The sequence below is a fragment of the Hyla sarda genome, chromosome 4 (genome assembly GCF_029499605.1).
Source record: "Hyla sarda isolate aHylSar1 chromosome 4, aHylSar1.hap1, whole genome shotgun sequence".
Taxonomy (NCBI): domain Eukaryota; kingdom Metazoa; phylum Chordata; class Amphibia; order Anura; family Hylidae; genus Hyla; species Hyla sarda.
Window position 1 is genome coordinate 56633181 of NC_079192.1, and position 12488 is coordinate 56645668.

Here is a 12488-nt window from a genome sequence, read left to right on the forward strand (position 1 = left end):
CAGAAAGATCTGGCAGACACTGGAGTTGTGGTACACTATTCCACTATAAAGAGATACTTGTGCAAATATGGTCTTCATGGAAGAGTCATCAGAAGAAAACCTCTTCTACCTCACCACAAAAATCAGTGTTTGAACTTTGCAAATGAACATAGAGACAAGTCTGATGCATTTTGGAAACAAGTTCTGTGGACCAACTTTTTGGCCGGAATGAGCAAAGGTACGTTTGGAGAAGAAGGGGAACAGAATTTAATGAAAAGAACCTCTGTCCAACTGTTAAAGTGTAGCTCCCACCAAGTTATATGTAATCTAATATGTCCCTACCTATTAGTAATCTAGCCCTAACCCCCTACCTGGCTTTAAAAACATTTAAAATTGCTTTAATAGAGCAGATTTAGTGCTTATAAATCTGCTCTATCAAGCAGGGCAGGAAGCAGCGCTTCCCAGCAGGCACGACGTCACTGATGCCTTGCCGGGCGCTTGCTTCCTCCCTCAGATCGTCTATGCAGCGCTCCTGTCAGGAGCACGCATAGATGATCTGCCAATAGCACGGCAGGCAGCTCCGGGGTCTCCTCCTCCCTGTTTAGCTGTGCATGTGCTATCCAGGGAGGAGGAGTAGAGGAGCAACGCCGGCCTGCCGTGCACGATATTACTGCCGGCTAATATAAGACCTCAGATCAGACTTACCCATCCGGAGGATCAGCGCAGCAATGAGTGCTCGCGCAGCCTCCGGACAGGGTAACGGGGGCGGGCGGGGCCGCGCGCAAGGCCAGTGTTGCTGGCCAATGCGCGCAGCCCCAGCTATCAGCGTGCTCGCTCTCGCCTGTTTGATTGACAGGCGGGAGCGAGCACAGCAGTGCCTGAATTTCGACTCATTGCCAGGCTAAAATTAGTCAAAATTCAGTGGTGACGTCACTGCTGAATGCATTCGGCCACTAGGAGGGCGACCCCTAGTGGCCGAATTTAAAAGTGATTTTAAACTTGTTTAAAATCACTTTTTTTAATTAAAGTATATTAGAGATATGTTGTAGTACTTAAGTACTACAACATATCAATTTTTGTACTTCATGACAGTGCCCATTTAAGCATGGGGGTGGATCAATCATGCTTTGGGGTTGTATTGCAGCCAGTGGCACAGGGAACATCTCACGAGTAGAAGGAAAAATGGATTCAATAAAATTTCAGCAAATTTTGGATGCTAACTTGATGCCATCTGTGAAAAAGCTGAAGTTAAAGAGAGGATGGCTTCTACAAATGGATAATGATCCTAAACGCACCTCGAAATCCACGGGGGATTACATCAAGAGGCGTAAACTGAAGGTTTTGCCATGGCCTTCACAATCTCCTGACCTCAACATAATTGAAAATCTATGGATAGACCTTAAAAGAGCAGCAGTGCGTGACAGACAGCCCAGAAATCTCAAAGAACTGGAAGACTTTTGTAAGGAAGAATGGGCAAAGATACCTCAAACAAGAATTGAAAGACTCTTGGCTGGCTACAAAAAGCGTTTACAAGCTGTGATACTTGCCAAAGGGGGCAGTACAAGATATTAACTCTGCAGGGTGCCCAAACTTTTGCAGACGCCATTTTTTTGTTTTCTGATATTTTGAAAGTGTAAATGAAGGAAATAAAATTTAACTTTTGTTGACATATTATAAGAATGTCTAATCTGTAATTTGATGCCTTTTGGAGATTTTTCCTTGGCTTCTTTATGCACATTAATACACATTTTTACCTGGGGTGCCCGAACTTTTGATCCCCACTGTAAAGGAGAGCCAGGGCTCCAAACAGGAGATTGCGGGGGGCCCAGCACTCGGACCCCCCGCAATCTAAAACTTATCCCTTATCCTTTGGATAGGGGATAAGTTTTCTTACATGATACTTCTCCTTTAAGATCAGGCAGCATGGGCCGCAGCCACTTTAGAAGCAGTGACCAGTGGCTGTAGTGACCATTACAGATTTTTTTTTTGCCAAGTACTCCTGGGGGTACCCGTACTCTACTTTGGGATTCACTGTTCTATAGCAGTAAGATCTGAAAGCCAAGGAAGCAAGAAAACTCACCTGGATCTAGTCCATGACTATACAACCCTTCAGCCATGAAGATAAACTTGGTCGGCTACAATGCTTCAATAGACCCTACAGTCCAAACATCCATTTACAAAGTGTTAGAGGACATATTCCCCACACCATTACATTACCTCCTCCCACCTAAACTAATCACCCCTGACAGGAAGAGCTCGAAAAACACACAGCTTGTGCCAAATTCTGCCCCCCCCCATATCTATGGTGACACAAAGACTTGAATCCATCTGACTAGGTAATGTTTCTCTCCCCTCGCAGTCTCCTGTATAGCACTCCGGCTCTCCCTGGGCACAGAGCGGGGGTGGTGTACGCCCTTCATTCATCTCTATGGGAGAGCTGGAGATACACGAGTGCATTGCTTGTCTATCTCTCTCATAGAGATAAATGGAGGACGCGTGCCAACCCCCGATCTGTGCGCAAGGAGAACCGGAGCATCGTACAGGGGATTGTGGGGCATCCCAGACCCCCACAATCAGACACTTATCCTCTATCGTGTGAACAGGGGATATATTTTCCTACTTCTCCTTTATTCCTACCTTTCTCTGTATACTCTCCTCAACATTACATGAGAAAACCCCCACCAGGTTGGTAGTGAAATCTTGTCCTCTGCTGATCAGCACTGATAACTTGATCTCTTTCTCAGGTGCTCAGATCAATGCATTTTCCCGTTCTAGTTCGAATTTACACTGAAACACAGAAAACCCGTCCACTTGATTTTATGCTTCACTCCGGGTCACTGGTCTGATTCCCATAGGGTGAACCATCAATTTGGTTCTGTAATAACCTGGCCATTCAGTGTATGTGAGCATGCATACACATTTATATTTTTATATAGACTTGTATATGTATAAATGATATAACAAAGCAAGTAAAGAAGATACAGTTGTATAAGTAGATTTGGCTTTTGTATACTTAAGGCATTGTATTTAAACAGCTGACAATCATCACTTGCCGCACTATTAAAGGGGTACTCCCCTGGAAAACATCAACTGGTGCCAGAAAGTTATACAGATTTGTAAATTACTTCTATTTAGAAATATTAATCCTTACAGTACTTATCAGATGCTGTATACTCCAGGGGAAGTTGTGTAATTTTTTCAAGTCTGACAACTGTGCTCTCTGCTGACACCTCTGTCCATATCAGGAACTGTCCAGAGCAGGAGAGGTTTTTTATAGGGATTTGCTCCTATTCTTGACTGAGGTGTCAGCAGAGAGCACTGTGGTCAGACTGAAAAGAACTAAACAACTTCCTCTGGGAGCATACAGCAGCTGATAAGTACAGAAAGGATTAATATTTTTTTTTTAAATAGAAGTAATTTACAAATCTGTTTAACTTTCTGGCACCAGATGATAAAAAAAAAAAAAAATGCTTTCCAGCGGAGTACCCCTTTAAATGTTATATAAATTTGTATAGATCAGTGTTTCCTAACCAGTGTGCCTCCAGCTGTTGCAAAACTACAACTCCTAGCATGCTGGGAGTTGTTGTTTTGCAACAGCTGTAGGCACACTGGTTGGGGAACAATGGTATAGATCATAAAAACCTAAAAATTTTACCATTTACATGAGGTTAAAAACACCCAGGGGTTTAGATATTTACTTATATGGTACAGTGCCACCTAGTGTTCAGCATATAGCATTGTGCACGTCCACCTTCCGAGTAGAAAGCTGAAAGACATACATGCTCAGTCAGGTCTGAATGTGGATTCCTCTGTTCCCTAAAGAGCAAGTCAATAGTCAGGGGAGAAGCAGAGACTCTATAGTCACATAGTAGTATAGCTGAGACTCTTTCTACAGGGAATCAAAAAAGGCCTATATTGTCAGCTGCCAGAGGGAGAAGGAGACCAATTCTGGGCCAAGTCTGCAGCACTAAGGGGAATGCTAGACCCTTGATTTAAAAGTAGGCGATCGCAACGTTTCAGGACTGTTTGTACTGTAGAAAAATTATTTTATGGATGAAGCCATTATTAGGTGCATGTAAGACCCATACCCAGCTCTAAAGATAACTCACAAGACACACAGGTCCTTGAGTTGTCTTCCTTTGTGCCAAGTGGTTCAACATTTCAATTAAAGGTTCATTAATCTGCCTAGTTATGCAATGATAAATCTCCAACGCTATATTGCAGTTTCTCTCTGTCATTCAGGAGTCTGGGAGAGCCGAGTGGACACATTAATATTTATTGATTTTAAGTGTCAAGAACACAGAGGATGGCCGAATAATAATTGTAATAATTGTTTTGAGTCTCCCATGATCTGTGTTGATACAAATAAAATCACTGTGCCATGAAAGTGCCAGACTCTTTACTGATAATCCTTCACTTACTATACCACCTACTTTGCCATTACTTCACAATGGGAAGCCCTCTATTAAAGGGGTACTCCGTAGGGCTGGGCGGTATACCGGTTCATACCGAATACCGACATTTTTGTGCTGCACGATATGAATTTTAACCCATACCACAATACCGGTTTGGCCCCTCCCCCTCGGGAATGAATGAATTAGCCCAGTGCTGCGCTGTTCCCACATCGGGGAACTAAACATATGTTGCCCGCGAGCGCTGTTCTGCCCCCCCAATTAATTATCAGCCCAGCGCTGTCCCCATCAGGGTAAATACTCACATGTCACCCGCAAGCGCTGCCCTCCTTGTCCTCCTGTTTGTTGCGGCTGGGCTGATAATTAATTGGGGGTGGAGGTGAGGCTTCAGAACAGCGCAGCGCTGGGCTGAAAATTAATTTGGGGGGGAGGGGAGGAGGAGGAAATACCGTTAAATACCGTGATACACACATTTGGTCATACCGCCAAACCCTAGTACTCCGCTGCTCAGCGTGTGGAACAAACTGTTCTGAATGCTCGAACCGGCGCCGGGAGTTTGTGACGTCATAGCCGCGCCCCCTCATGACCTCACACCCCGCCCCCTCAATGCAAGTCTATGGGTCTATGACAGCCATCACGCCCTCTCCCATAGACTTGCATTAAGGGGGCGGGGTGTGACATCATGAGAGGGCGGGGCTATGACATCACAAGCTCCCGCTGCCGGCTCCAGCGTTTGGAACAGTTTGTTCCAAACGCTGAGCAGCGGGGTACTCCTTTAACCCCTTAAGGACCAGGCCATTTTCACCTTAGGACCAGAGCGTTTTTTGCACATCTGACCACTGTCACTTTAAACATTAATAACTCTGGAATGCTTTTAGTTATCAATCTGATTCCGAGAATGTTTTTTCGTGACATATTCTACTTTAACATAGTGGTACATTTTTGTGGTAACTTGCATCCTTTCTTGGTGAAAAATCCCAAAATTTGATGAAAAATTAGAAAATTTTGCATTTTTCTAACTTTGAAGCTCTCTGCTTGTAAGGAAAATGGATATTCAAAATATTTTTTTATTTTATTCACATTTCCAATATGACGTGTTTTTACTTTTGGAAGACACCAGAGGGCTTCAAAGTTCAGCAGCAATTTTCCAATTTTTCACAAAATTTTGAACCTCGCTTTTTTTCAGAGACCAGTTCAGGTTTGAAGTGGATTTGAAGGGTCTTCCCATTAGAAATACCCCATAAATGACCCCATTATAAAAACTACACCCCCAAAGTATTCAAAATGACAATCAGTAAGTGTTTTAACCCTTTAGGTGTTTCACAGGAATAGCAGCAAAGTGAAGGAGAAAATTCACAATCTTTATTTTTTACACTCGCATGTTCTTGTAAACCCAATTTTTGAATTTTTACAAGGGGTAAAAGGAGAAAATGTATACTTATATTTGTAGCCCAATTTCTCTCGAGTAAGCACATACCTCATATGTCTATGTAAAGTGTTCGGCGGGCACAGTACAGGGCTCAGAAGCGACAAGGGGATTTTGGAGAGTACGTTTTTCAGAAATGGTTTTTGGGGGGCATGTTGCATTTAGGAAGTCCCTATGGTGCCAGAACAGCAAAAATAACCCACATGGCATACCATTTTGGAAACTAGACCCCTTGGGGAATGTAACAAGGAATAAAGTGAGCCTTAATACCCCACAGGTGTTTCACGACTTTTGCATATGTAAAAAAAATATATTTTTTTCCACTAAAATGTGTGTTTCCCCCCAAATTTCACATTTTTGCAAGGGTTAATAGCAGAAAATACCCCCCAAAATTTGTAACCCCATCTCTTCTGAGTATGGAGGTACCCCATAAGTGGACCTGAAGTGCACTACGTGCGAACTACAATGCTCAAAAGAGAAGGAGCACCATTGAGCTTTTGGAAAGAGAATTCGTTTGGAATGGTAGTCAGGGGCCATGTGCATTTACAAAGCCCCCCGTGGTGCCAGAACAGTGGACCCCTCCCACATGTGACCCCATTTTGGAAACTACACCCCTCACAGAATTTAATAAGTGGTGCAGTGAGCATTTACACCCCACTGGCGTTTGACAGATCTTTGGGACAGTGGGCTGTGCAAATGGAAAATTACATTTTTCATTTTCACGGATCACTGTTCCAAAAATTTGTCAGACACCTGTGGGGCGTAAATGCTCACTGTACCCCTTATTACATTACATGAGGGGTGTAGTTTCCAAAATGGGGTCACATATGGGGGGGGGGGTCCATTGTTCTGGTACCATGGGAGCTTTGTTAACACAAGTGGCCTTCAATTCCGGACAAATTTTCTCTTCAAAATCCCAATGGCGCTCCTTCTCTTCTGAGCATTGTAGTGCACCCATAGAGCACTTTACATCCACATATGGGGTATGCTCTTACTCAGAAGAAATTGGGTTACAAATTTTGGGGGGCTTTTTTTTATTTTCCCTTGAGAAAATGAAAAATTTAGGGTGACACCAGCATTTTAGTGAAAAAAATTTTTTTTTTCACTTTCCCATCCAACTTTAATGAAAATTTGTCAAACACCTGTGGGGTGTTCAGGATCACTATACCCCTTGTTACGTTCCGTGAGGGGTGTCGTTTCCAAAATGGGGTCACATGTCTGTATTTATTGTTTTGTGTTTATGTCAGAACCACTGTAAAATCAGCCACCCCTGTGCAAATCACCAATTTAGGCCTCAAATGTACATGGTGTGCTCTCACTCCTGAGCCTTGTTGTGCGTCCGCAGAGCATTTTACATCCACATATGGGGTATTTCCGTACTCAGGAGAAATTGCGTTACAAATTTTGGGGGTCTTTTTTTCCTTTTACCTCCCGTGAAAATAAAAAGTAAAGGACAACACCAGCATGTTAGTGTAAAAAAAAATTTTTTTTACACTAACAGGCTGGTGTAGACCCTAAGTTTTCTTTTTCATAAGGGGTAAAAGGAAAAAAAGCCCCCAAAATTAGTAATGCAATTTCTCCCGAGTACGGCGATACCACATATGTGGCACTAAACTGTTTCCTTGAAATACGACAGGGCTCCGAAGTGAGAGAGCGCCATGCGCATTTGAGGACTAAATTAGGGATTGCACAGGGGTGGACATAGGGGTATTCTACGCCAGTGATTCCCAAACAGGGTGCCTCCAGCTGTTGCTAAACTCCCAGCATACCTGGACAGTCAGTGGCTGTCCGGAAATGCTGGTAGTTGTTGTTTTGCAACAGCTGGAGGCTCTGTTTTGGAAACACTGCCGTACAAGACATTTTTAATTTTTTATTAGGGGGACAGTGTAAGGGGGTGTATATGTTGTGTTTTACTCTTTATTATGTGTAAGTGTAGTGTAGTGTAGTGTTTTTAGGGTACATTCACACTGGCGGGTTTACAGTGAATTTACCGCTAGGAGTTTGCGCTGCGGTGAAAAATTTGCCACAGCCCAAACTTGAAGCAGAAAACTTACTGTAAACCCGCCAGTGTGAATGTACCCTGTACGTTCACATGGGGGGGGGGGGCAAACCTCCAGCTGTTTCAAAACTACAACTCCTAGCATGTACTGACAGACCGTGCATGCTGGGAGTTGTACTTTTGCAACAGCTGGAGGCACACTGGTTGGAAAACCTTCAGTTAGGTTCTGTTACCTAACTCAGTATTTTCCAACCAGTGTGCCTCCAGCTGTTGCAAAACTTCAACTCCCAGCATGTACTGATCGCCGAAAGGCATGCTGGGAGATGTAATTATGCAACAGCTGGAGGGATCGCAACTACAACTCCCAGCATGCAGAGACAGCTGTTTGGTGTTTAGGCTTGCTGGGAGTTGCAGTTTTGCAACATCTGTAGAGCTATAGTTTAGAGACCACTGCATAGTGGTCTCCAAACTGTGGACCTCCAGATGTTGCAAAACTACAACTCCCAGCATGCCCAGACAGCAAACTGCTGTCTGGGCATGCTGGGAGTTGTAGTTTTGCAAGATCTGGAGGTGCACAGTATAGAGATCACTGTGCAGTGGTCTCAAACTGTAGACCTCCAGCTGTTGCAAAACTGCAACTCCCAGCAAGCCTAAACAGCTCTCTGGGCATGCTGGGAGTTGTAGTTTTGCAACATCTGGAGGGTTACAGTTTAGAGATCACCAGATGTTGCTAAGTAACTCACCGGCTTCCGTTGGATCCAGGAAGCTGTGTCGCGGTCCTCTTCTTCCGCCGATCGTCGCCCGCTGCCATCGCCGATGGGTAAGTGGATCTTCGGCGCCGGTCCCTGTTGGTTTCCCCGTTCTGCCCCGCCTATTGTGGGTGGGCAGGACGGGGAAACCGAAAGTAAACCCCTCCGCCCCCGATCTGCTATTGGTGGTCGCGTCTAGACCACCAATAGCAGAGATAGGAGGGGTGGCAACCCTGCCACCTCACTCCTATCGCTACAGGGGGATCGTGGGTGTCTAGGACACCCGCGATCCCCCTTCTATTTCGGGTCACCATAGACCCGTATGACCCGGAATCGGCGCAAATCGCAAGTGTGAATTCACTTGCGATTTGCGCCGATCGCCGACATGGGGGGGTCTAATGACCCCCCTGGGCATTTGCGCGGGGTGCCTGCTGATAGATATCAGCAGTCACCCCGGCGCAATCCCCGCCCGGCGCGTGGCGGGGACCGAAATTCCCACGGGCGTACAGGTACGCCCTTGGTCCTTAAGTACCAGGGAGCAAAGGCGTACCTGTACGCCCTTGGTCCTTAAGGGGTTAAAGGAGTTATCCAGCAATAGCAAAACATATCTAAGAGCAGGTTTATAATAGGTTAGTACTGAATAGCACCGACGTATACTGCTAATGGGAGCAGCGCACCTTATTTGTTTATATGGCCAGAGTGACTCCATTCAGGACATTTAAAGAGTACCTCTCATGATGTTGTTACATTTTATAATCCTCCCAGTTCACTGCCCCCATCATGATAAACCACCCCCTACCTTTATTTTTATTATCTTTTCAGTTTTCTACCTTGATATTGCTCTGTATTTTCTGCTCAGTATCAGTCAGATTCACAGACTGGGAAGGGGCGTTCCCCAGCAGGTGTGACATCATCTGAAGCCATACAGGGGAGAACTTCCTCCCTCACTCTGTTACACACAGCCCAGAGCAGTTCAGTGTGAGATGAGCTATGATTGGCTAAGGCTGCACCCCCCCCTCAGCATTTCCTGATTTTGGACTCCTGCCAGGCCAACAGGAGTCCAAAGTCTGTGCAAGAGATGGGGGGGAAATGTGCTCTGGACAAGTAGGGAGACACCTAGTGGCAGCTTTTTAAACACAAATAAAACATAGAAAACTTCTTTTTTTTTTTTAAACAAAGCACATTAGAAAGATTTTTTTATTTACCATAAGGAGTGCAATAGCAAAAAATAGTTTTAATGAGAGAGCCCATTTAAAAACGCAGCAGCCCACCCTTTTGGGTCCGTTCAAAATAGTACATAGGTCCTGAACTGTCTAGGTAACTCAGCTCGGCCATAGAAATCAATAGGGTCCGTTGCACCTGTTAACAGTATATGGGGCATCACATTTTCAGCGGGATGCTGAAGGATACGACTAACGGGGTAGTGTAAAACTACCCTAACTTCTTCCAAAAAACAGCGACCCCCCCCCCCCCCCCCCGTTCGCAGGTCAGGTTGTGTGTAGTATTGCAACTTTCTCCATTAACTTCAATGTAACTGAACTTTTTTTTTTTTTCATATTTTTTATTTTTTTATTTTATTTTTTCATAATATGGGTGTAGTGTGTAGGTAGATTCACATCTGCCAAAATCCATTTCTCACCTGCAGATTTTTCTTTGCAGTTCGCTGTGGGTTTTGTTTTTTCCAATGCTGAGGATGAACTCTGCAGAAAATCCACATAATAATAGTAATCATTATTTATTTATATAGCGGCAACATATTCCCATCTGGATATTATGGTATATCCACAGGTTATTCCAGTGTTTCCCAACCAGTGTGCCTCCAGCTGTTGCAAAACTACAACTCCCAGCAAGCCCGGACAGCCAAAGGCTGTCCGGGCATGCTGGGAGTTGTAGTTTTGCAACAGCTGGAGGCACACTGGTTGGGAAACACTGGGTTATACTTTAAATGGCCATAGGTGCAGTGGGATCTGCTTCTATCTCAAGAGTGATGGCTCCCTGGCCAAAAACAGCCAGACATGCTTGAAGTACTACTATCTTTGAATAACTCACATTAGTGGGAGTCGCGCAAACTGCATAAAACAGCCACCTTGGCTTTTTCGGCTTTCTTGCCACCTCCAGCAGCCGTAAGCCCATTGATCGCGAGATAGAGGCTGATGCCGCCTCTAGGACCAGCACCTATCAGGCATTTTTTAGTATATCTTGTGAATAAGCCAAACATTCCCAAATGGGAATAACCCTTTCATGCACTTATTCTAGTTTTTTCTACTCATTTATGAACGCTCTTTCCTCACTGCCATTATTACTTTGTAGCCTTCAAAAATTTGTGGTGTCCACATTCTGAGGTGTGAAGACCAAATAACACCACCGATCTCAGCTTTCGGCCCCTCTGAGCATCACAGGCCAATTTCTATACCTATAAGGCCGTTGTATACAGTAAACTCTGCTATATTGTGAGACGTGACAAAATGTGTGTATTACAGAGGAGGAATGTAAAGACAGAACAGCAAAAGCTATTGTTAAAGGGGTACTCCAGTGAAAAACTATTTTTTTCATAGCAACTGGCTCCAGAAAGTTAAACATATTAGTAAATTTCTTCTATTAAAAAAATCTAAATCCTACCAGTACTTATCAGCTGCTGAAGTTGAGTTGTTCTTTTCTTTCTGACAACTGTGTTTTCTTTCTGAAAACTGTCAGCTTGCTCCCCCCACTCACTAACCAGTGGTACTGGCTGGTAGTGTGGGGGGCGCTGATCGGTTTGATGCTTACCGTGCCCGGATCCGCCCCGTCGTTCGGCCGTAATCTTCTATTTTTGGTATATGCGAATTAGGTGCTAACTTGCACCGGCCGGGCCAACGGCACTCCAACGTCAGTGTTTTTGGCTGCAGTGCCGCCAAGCTCATCAATACTCCTCCCCTCCCTCCGCCTCTTCCTCTTCTCCCCGCTGTGTGATGAAGGGAGAGGGGAGGAATATTGATGAGCTGGCGGCGCTGCGTCCAAAAACGCTGACGACAGAGTGCCGTTGGCCCGGCCGACGCAAGTTAGCACCTAATTAGCATATGCTGAAAATAGAAGATTACGGCGGAACGGCGGGGCGGATCTGGGCACGGTAAGCATCAAACTGATCAGCGTCCCCCACAATACCAGGCAGTACTGCTGGTTAGTGCAACGGGAGCAAGCTGACAGTTTTCCTTTAATATTATTTAATTGAAGTAATTTACAAATCTGTTCAACTTTCTGGAGCCAGCTGATATGAACAAAATTGTTTTTGACTGGAATACCCCTTTAATGGCAGTGTTTTCCAACCAGGGTGCCTCCAGCTGTTGCACAACTACAACTCCCAAAGGCTGTCCAGGCATGCTGGGAGCTTTAAGGGGTATTCCAGAAAAAAAAAAAATATATATTTTTTTTTTATATCTACTGGCTACAGAAAGTTAAACAGATTTGTAAATTACTTCTATTAAAAAAATCTTAATCCTTTCAATAATTATCAGCTGCTGAAGTTGAGTTGTTTTCTGTCTGGCAACAGTGCTCTCTGCTCACATCTCTGTTTGTCTCGGGAACTGCACAGAGTAGAAGAGGTTTGCTATGGGGATTTGCTTCTAAACTGGGTGTTTCCCGAGACACATGTCATCAGAGAGCACTTAGACAGAAAATAATAACTCAACTTCAGCAGCTCATAAGTACTGAAAGGATTAAGATTTTTTTAATAGAAGTCATTTACAAATCTGTTTAACTTTCTGGAGCCAGTTGATATATAAAAAAAAAGTTTTTTCCTGGATAACCCCTTTTAGGTTTGCCACAGTTGGTGGCACCCTGGTAAGTAAACACTGGTTTATAGGAGCCACTTTATAGAAATCTCCCCATATACGCCCAATCTTTGGTTATGCCCAGCTCCAACCAAATCTGCAAATATCACATATTGT